The sequence below is a fragment of the Hemibagrus wyckioides genome, unplaced genomic scaffold (assembly GCF_019097595.1).
Source record: "Hemibagrus wyckioides isolate EC202008001 unplaced genomic scaffold, SWU_Hwy_1.0 Contig12, whole genome shotgun sequence".
Classification (NCBI taxonomy): domain Eukaryota; kingdom Metazoa; phylum Chordata; class Actinopteri; order Siluriformes; family Bagridae; genus Hemibagrus; species Hemibagrus wyckioides.
The window spans coordinates 268,184-277,263 of NW_026690772.1; the positions used below are offsets into that span (position 1 = coordinate 268,184).

Below are 9,080 nucleotides of genomic sequence, written 5' to 3' on the forward strand. Positions count from 1 at the left end.
ATCTGGGTGATACCAGAGAGTGTGATTATGAATAAATTACCTTCTAATTTTATATTATCAAACATTAAAAGCAGCAGAGGAGATGATCAGATCCACTTGTTTAGTTTTATCATCAACTTTAGCAGACAGACGTGGTGGCATAGGGATTTACCTTTTACCCTCCTTTCTGAAAAGGTCAATGTTAACTTACCTAATGAAAGCCACAGACACATGAATATAACAGTGAACATGATGAATGGTGTTAGTAAAATGACAATATTCTGAGGTCTTTCTGTACTCTATTATATTAATATTTCAGAGGTTCATGTCTCCACAAAGTGTGACATTCTCCATCCCGCTCCCTGTATTCCAGAGATAGGCTCCAGGTTGGAGCTTTAATTTTCAGAGGTAATTACAGTGGGATTGGAACCTTCTTGGACCTCTGGAGAAACAAACTTCCAAGCGAGAACCAAGCCGGCAGTGCAAGTTTCCATTAGTTTTATCCCAACCACTCTATTCCATGTAAAATCAGGGCTCGTCCGGGATTTGAACCCGGGACCTCTCGCACCCTAAGCGAGAATCATACCCCTAGACCAACGAGCCAGGTCATCCCTGGTACCTTGATGTGCGCCAATGAAGGTTCACTGTACTCTGTAACTGTATGACCTTCTTGCTCATATGGACTGGGGTCCCAGTAAAAGGAACTCGGTTACACAAAGTCAAGTTAACAATAAAGCGAGGCTCCTGTGGGATTCAAACCTTTTTGGAATCCAGACGCTAAGTGTGAACCAAGTAAGCAGCTCTTGCCATTGGGCCAAATTATGTCATTTACAGGGTTGTTACTGTAGTCTTAGATTTCGGTTCTTGGTGAACAGGAATGAAACCCGATGTGGTCTTTAGCTGTTGTAGCTCATCTACCTCAAGAATTGATTATGGAGCACTATTTCAGTAGAGCTTATTTATTTCCTGATTGTGTGATGGAAACTGTGTTTTTATTTTCCACAGTTCTTATTCTTAGTTATACATACTTTCAGGTATCCTGTAATTCTCAAAAATATATTAAACACCCTGCAAAGACACACATGATGAACACATTAAATAGCATGCTCAGTAAAATAAACAAACAAACAAACATAAAATAAAAATAAATCAGATCAGCTGCTTGTCAAAAGAGTTGTACAATATGCACATTTTTATTCCTAGAACAGAATCAAATTCCAGCATGTGATCTTTACACTGTCATTAAGTAAATAAACCATCAAACCTGCCACTATTGTTTATGAGAACTGCACTTAATACTGCAGAGGGAGTGAACATGTGGCTTCTTCAAACACACACCTAACTTTTCTATCAGTATTTGGATTCACTTAGAATGTTTTGTCTATTCAATTCAAATAAAGTATTCATATATGGTTATATACATACATTTCTATTGGATCAATAATCAGAATGCTGATGTTATGCATAGCTTCCAGTCTTTTCTTCTTATTGTGATTCTTTAACACTTTCATGTTTGAGGTCTCTGTAGGTTTTTGGACAGTGAAGTTGACTTTCCTGTCACTGTGGGCTGCAAGGCGCAGTAGTACAGTGCAGAGTCTGATACTGAAGCAGGCGTGATCTCCAAATCCACACGCTTCAGACTCTTATGAACTTTAGCAGACAAATGAGGATGAGGAGTATCACCTGTCTGATTCCCTCCCGATTCCGTCAACAGAACGAGGAATTCTGGTGCTGCATTGGAATATTGTCGATACCACTGTAGATTGTTCATAGAAACAGTGTATTTATAATCACAGGAGAGTGTAACTGCTTGCTCCTCTTTACCATAGACAGCAGAAGATGTTGGAGTAATGCTGTCCTGTGTGCTCTCACCTGAAGAGGACATTTATTTCAGAATATTATCATTTTATATTATACAGTATAAATACAGTACATGCTTACAATCTAAAACACTCACACATGGAAACATTTCTTTATTAGTTATAAAACATTTAAACATGATATATGGGGATATATAAAATATAAGCTTACCTATGAACATGGTAAAAAACAGAAACATACAGAAAACCATCATGTTTTAATTTCCTCTGTTCTTCTGAAAGTTTCCTTTTTATGTTACAGTAAATGTCAAGTTTCCTTCTACTCTGTCTTCAGTGAAGCATCTAAGCATTTCTTGTGTACAAAGCCTCAACTGTAGATTCCCTCTGTTTTAACCAATCAGAGTGCAGGATGTGCCACATTATGTAAAATACACACACATGTTCTAAAAGAATATAATGAGTAAAAGATTCATATATTTACTTCCTGTATTTCCTATTTCTATGAACTTAAACCTTTTCTAATCTACAAAATATATTGTTGCAATTACAAACAATTCTTATTGTGAAATTAAATTCTTCAGCAGATTTATAGTACACCCTTAAAGTCTAAACAAAACACCAAATTATAACAATATAAAACCCCTAACAAGGTGGTGTTTGAGAGCATGTGCACAAATACATAAGCATCTTGTATTAAGCTCAAGATTCTGGAGTAATTCAAGTGTTTCAGTCGGACTGCACTCCACACACCATGTATCTGTGCTGAAGCTTTGTTCAGGTTTAATGTTCATGGCTACTTTAACACTCCACATGGTTCTGTTGTGTCCAGGTCCAATCAGGTTCAGTTCTAGAGTATTTTCATGTCATGTACTGCCATCTGCAGGAGCTGAATTTAAATAGACATATACATTATTTACATCAAGAACCATCAATATATTTAAAACAAAAGTATTGCTCACCACGCTGGGAATAGTTCACAGTTTCAATTCACAGATTCATTTGGAATCATTACAGCATTTCAGCATATCAGAACACAAGAATAACCCGTCTTTTTCTTTTTTATCTGTATTTCTGACATTAACCTAGACAAAAACAAGTCCTCAGATTCAGCATCCTTAAAGAGACAAATTTGCTGGTGTGCTTGTGATTATTGTCCTTTAATATGACCCAGTTTCAGCCCAACATAAGCTCATGGACAGTCTTACATTTGTCTCAAGAATATTCTAATATAAAGTGGAGATCATCAATGTCCTTATCTGGGTGACACCAGAGAGTGTGATTAAAAATAAATGAACTTCTCCAAGTGTATATAGTCAAATATTAAAAATAAAAATCAAATCAATTGCATATATCAGTTAATTGATGTGGATATGTAAGATACACAGAGAGAGTCCAACATCTAGGATCTTGCATTCTCTCACTGCGGCCTTAGTACGGAACCAACCCAGGCACTGAGATCAGCTAAACCAACCCTAATGGGATCAGCTTAAAGAAGCTGGTAGTATATTTGCCTTCAGTGTAGTTAAACAGTGTGAATGTTTTTGTGCAGCTGGATTTCCTGTCACTGTGGGCTGCAGAGCACAGTAGTATAGTGCAGAGTCTGATACAGCAGCAGAGGAGATGATCAGATCCACTTGTTTATCATCAACTTTAGCAGACATTTTTGGGTCAGTGTTGGAAATCTCCACTTTGAAGAATATTATGAAGGAACTCATACCAGTTAAAGAGTTGGGTATTTTCATTATCCCATGACAAACACCCCCATAACAAGAGAACATGTACAAAGTTGCTTTTATTTATTGTAGCTGTAATGTGCTTGTCCCTGCTGGAGTAAAAATATATTAGGTCACACTTATTTAAAGAAATACTGAAGCCAAAACTGGAAGGAGTGGAGTTTACTGAAACTGAAGACAAAGCTTTCTTTAGTTGCTTAAGACTGCAATAAAACTGCAAATCATATACAATCTATTTTTATGCAATGCATGATATCTGAAAGTACTATGTGTGTATGATTGAAGAAAGGGTATAGCCTATATCATTATTTATTCATAATCAAATAAATCTACATCTCTGGGGTATGTGAGTAGGAACTAGTACTAGTATTGTACTTAGCCCATGATAAACTAACTGACTTTGCCTTCGTGTGAAGAAAGGAGCCACTAGCACAAGTTAGTTTCCTGAGTCCTGTGTGTGTTTTCTCCAGGTTATCCAGTTTCCTATCACCTTCTAAAAACACGACAGTAAGTGGATTGGAGACACAAACAGAATATCATCTAGACAAAAAAATATGTTAAGGAACAGAAACTTTCTCCAACAATTTTCTCAGTTAAAAGAACATTCTCACTATAACCACATTTCACTGACAACCAGAAACTCATAAACAATTCATTTTGTATTCATCTAATAGTTATGTTTTGCTACTTAAAGATGTCCTGTGTGACTTCATTAAACAGTTTATTCTGAGTGGCTGAATGAGCAGAATGTTCCACCAATCAGGCATAACATTATGACCACCTGCCTAATATCATGTTGGTCCCCCTTTTCCTGCTAAAACGGCCCTGACCCGTCATACACTGTGTATTCTGACACCTTTCTATCAGAACTCACATTAACTTCTTCAGCAATTTGAGCAACTGTAGCTTGTTTATCAGATTGGACCACATGGACCAGCCTTCGGTCAAACCACTGTTCCTTCCCTGGACCACTTTTGATAGATACTGACCACTGCAGACCGGGAACACCCCACAAGAGCTGCAGTTTTGGAGATGCTCTGATCCAGTCATCTAGCCATCAAAATTTGGCCCTTCTCAAACTCACTCAAATCCTTACACATGTCCATTTTTCCTGCTTCTAACACATCAACTTTAAGGACAAAATGTTCACTTGCTGCCTAATATATCCCACCCACTAACAGGTGCCATGATGAGGAGATCATCAGTGTTATGTCACTGGTCATAATGTTATGCCTGGCCGGTGTATACACTCAATAAATGTAGAGCTGTGAGGCTATTTTGTTTAACATCAGTTCATTAGAACAGTATGTAGTTTTTCTTGGTCATGTACTATACAAAATGCACAGGACTAACACATTAATGAGTAAGAAAATGGAAAGGAGAATCTTTTTCTCTGTTAGCTTTGCTATCACTCTGTCCCTCTTCTCTCTCTGCTCTTTTTCCTGCTTTCACCAAAAGAGCCTGAGCTGCATCTACCAACATAATATAAAGAAAGCATTTCCACAGAATGAATGAATCATGTGTAGTACATTGTCTACAGTCTAGTTGGGTTTCCTGTCACTGTGTGCACCAGAGTAGTACAGTTTAGAGTCTGTCACTGCTGCAGAGGAGATGAACAGATCCACTTTTGTCAAACTTAATGAACAATCATGGATGATGTTGTATGGCTGGTGTTACATGTTCACTAGCTTCATTAATTAGCATCAGAGGCTTTGGTCATTATGCAGGTTTTTGTTAATAGGTTTGCTAGGATTTACTAGGTTTTTGTTTGCTATGAGACACATTGCATGATCACACCAACTATACCTTATAAATAATATAAACAGCTGCTTACTGTCCTAATAAATGATCATTAACTCAGAAATTGGAATAGAAAAGCTATACTTGTATTCAGGCTGTATAGGTAACAAGTTTTTGTTAGCTGATCATTTTAAATTAATATTTGAGTGCAGCATTTGATTCTGCAAGCTATTGTTATAAACAGACATAGCTAATGTTAGCTTGCAAGCTATATTCTCACAGTTATATCAGAGAACAAACAAATCCTGAAATAAATGAATACATAACATTTACCGTTACAAATGAGATATTAAATAACAGTTGTAATATATGCCTTGAGGAATACAAGCTAGCTAGCAAAAATAACTGGAAAATGTTAACTGGAAGTCTTACATAGAAACTTTTTGGTTGCTTGTAAAAAGCACAATTTTTTTAATGGCTTTAAAGGCATCAAAGTTTTAAGAACATTTGAAAACAAGAATATAAGATAATGTTACATTTACGAAATTTCTAAGTTTTAACGTTTTGTAGACCAACATTAACCTGCTCTGGCTAGTCAGCATTATCATCTCAGCTAGTATAATTGTGTCCTCATGGTAACTAGCTAACATTAGCTAAACAATGGTTTCAGTTATACTTAGCATGAAAAGCTAACAGAACATTACTCTTGAAAACTGCAATAGCATAAGAAAATATGATATGCTATTATTCATAATGTTAGCAGAAGCAACTGAATAAACATCATCTAATTAACATGGTGAGCTAACATTAGAGATAATCTTAAAGGTTAAGTTTAGCCTTCTTTCCATTTTAATTAACTTTAGAAGAGTCCCCCTGTCGGAGAAAAAAATTAATATACCCAGCTTTGAATTATATACCTAGCTTTAAAAGTAGCTTAAGTAATAATGTACTCAATGCTCTAAGCTCTGACTTAGCAATATTCTGCCTAAGAGTAGTATGTATCTATCTAGAATTATTTAGCCATTGATTAAGTAGTTAACTTTGATTAATAATAGCTATAATAATCAGATATAGCCTCATAGTCTTTATAATAATCATGCAGAATTATTAATGGCAGCATGCTAGCGTAATAACCACACTGGGACTGAAGAAATAGAAAAGAGGAGAGATTTATTGGAACATTAGGAGTTACAACTCAGTCAGCCAGCCTATCCAATGGGATCAGTGGGACCGGAGGGTCAGTTGTAGAAGACGGAATCTCGGGATCCTGAGGAGAAGTTGGAGAGTAATCAGTGGGAGAAGTCGGGGGCGAATAGTCAGGAGAAGACTGAGGAATATCATGAACACTGTAAGGCATAGGCACAAATTCAGGAGAAAGTAGGGGAATGTTAGGGGAATTAGGTGATGAAGAAGAGTCAGAGGAAGAATCATTAGAGGAGATCTCAACAGGGAAATCCTCAGTCTGGATGCCCTGGGAGGTGGTGCGTGTCCAATGCCAGTAGAAGGTCTGAGTAGACTGATCACAGGTTGTGGGGTGAAATTGGGTGCTCTGATCAAGACAGACGGTATCCCTCACGATATGGTGAGCGAGGTAAGGAAACTCAGGAATAGAGGATTCAGATAGGTGCTCCAGGAAACCAGTAAGTTCAATGGCCAGACAGGATAGCTGATACTGGCGAGAGCGTCGCAGAGCACCCCTGGGACTTCTCCGGAAGATAGTGCGGCGGGCTGACTGAGCTGGAAGGAAAAATGGGAAGTGGGGAGAGATGAGTGAAGATGAGTGAAGTGCATATTGCGTGACTATGTAGTCAGCAAAAGAGAGCGTGTACTAAGGCAAAAGGAACACAGTGTGGGAAGTAGGCCACTGTGTCAGGTCACTGTGACATGACAGTGATAGGCGGGTAGAGGAGACAATAGCATTGGAATACTAGCAATCAACAGTGATGAAAAGAGAAAAAAGGATATGAGGCAGCTAAATGGCACAGCTTAGTTTAAAATTAGTAAATAAAAACTTAGATCAAGTAGGTAGAGGGAAAAGTCATCAGGACATAGAGGAAGAGAGCAAGGTACTTACACATTGTTGTGGAGGGCAACACGCAAGGTCAGGATGAGCCGAGGACGCACCTTTAAGAGGTGACGGTCAAATGAAGTCAATAAGGAAGTGGTGCCTATAAGTAAGCGCCAATTTTTTCTAAAAATTGTTGCCTTAGCCTAAAAAATAATCGGAACTGGAGAGGAGGAAAATTGACGTCATCGAGGGGAGGATGGTATCAATTTAGGGGCGGTATCGGGACAAATGCGAAAATAATGGGAACTGGGAAAACGTATGTAAACTAAGGAAGGAGGGACTAAAGTAGCCATACACTGAAAATAATGGGAAATTGCTGGAAATATTTAAATTAGAGAAAAGGAGGCGCCCCGGGGCGCCTGGGGTATAAGTAGAGGGGACTTTTTCGGGGTTAGGAAGACCAGCTGCTCTCTTCAGATATGCATGTTGTTGACTGCATGGCTGAATAAAGAAACCCGCTTCTTCTCATCTGTTGACTGAGATCTCTTTTATTTCGGCTAAGTTTTATATCTTGTGGAGGTCATTGGGAAAGCTAAGAGAAATAGATACAAACAAAAATTCCACCCTGTGATATGTCCACTCGGAGGGGGCTCTGAGTTCCGACACCCCATTATAGACTGTAATAATGTCATAGATAATTACAGTGGAAATGTGTTCCTGTAGTCAAACTGGTAGATGAAGGTGCTAGCAATGCCAGTAGTCATGGGTTTGAAAGTTCAGATTGAGCCAGCCTCTGAACTTTCAAACCCATGACCACCTAATGAAATGGACCTAATGAAAATTCACTTGTTTATGATTATCGATCACTTCATTTATTAAATATGTTCATGATTTCTTAACTATAAACAGCCTGACAGTAGTTACAGGGTCATTTACATGTTTCAGTGTCTATAAATCCAGCCTTGTCCAGTCCAGTGGAGTGTACCTCTGAGCAGGGAAATGTTCACATCCAGTGAGTATTCATCACATTAAACCAGCCACCTTTTCATTTATCAATCAAACATTAAATCTAAGTACATTCTTTGTGTGTTTTTGAGACTCTCTACATGCAAAACCTAAGAAAGCTAGAGGTCTAAAATCCAGTGACAGATCCAGGCTCAGTGTCAGGTCAGGGTATAGTGATGGTTCCAGACACAGTGACATGGTCAGGGCACACAGTCAGGCACAGTGTTAGGTCATGATAATATGACACTTTATTAATCTCCTAAAGGGAACTTGTTACAGCAGCAGCATGTAAAATAGACAAAAAAAGACATGTGACATAATAATGCCATAACAAAGAAGAACAGAATACGACAATAAGACTAATAGTAGACATAATATAGTAGTAAAGATGCAGCAAACAAACAAAAATACACACTTAACATGAGGTATTTAAGAGTATAGTTTGAAGCAAAGGAAAATGTACATTTTTTAATTGCCCATACTATGCCCCAGTAACATCTGATAAAACAATTCTGTTATTGTCATTAAAATAGCATGATGTTTGTGAATATACTATGATTCTTGTGTAGGTGTTATTTTAATCTCTTTTCATTTTTTCCCCACCAGCTGCATGTGTTACCACAAATGTTGTTTGTCTGTGGTTAACTGATATGTTGGTAAAGGGGCTTCTGTGGCTTTATAAATTTAGATATTCCATTGTTATGTTTTTGTAAAGCCTTTCAGTGACTCTGTATCACTGTGCTTCTACTCTAAGAGCACAAAGATAGAGTGCAGAATCTGAGAGCTTTAGACCTC

The 9,080-nt window shown here is 37.8% G+C and overlaps 1 non-coding gene across 1 annotated transcript; it reads right to left on the reverse strand.

The window, feature by feature from the left end:
- Window positions 1–510: 510 nt before the first annotated feature.
- trnap-agg (transfer RNA proline (anticodon AGG)) lies at window positions 511–582 on the reverse strand. The gene has a single exon. It is a non-coding gene; the product is annotated as a tRNA-Pro (tRNA).
- Window positions 583–9,080: the final 8,498 nt, after the last annotated feature.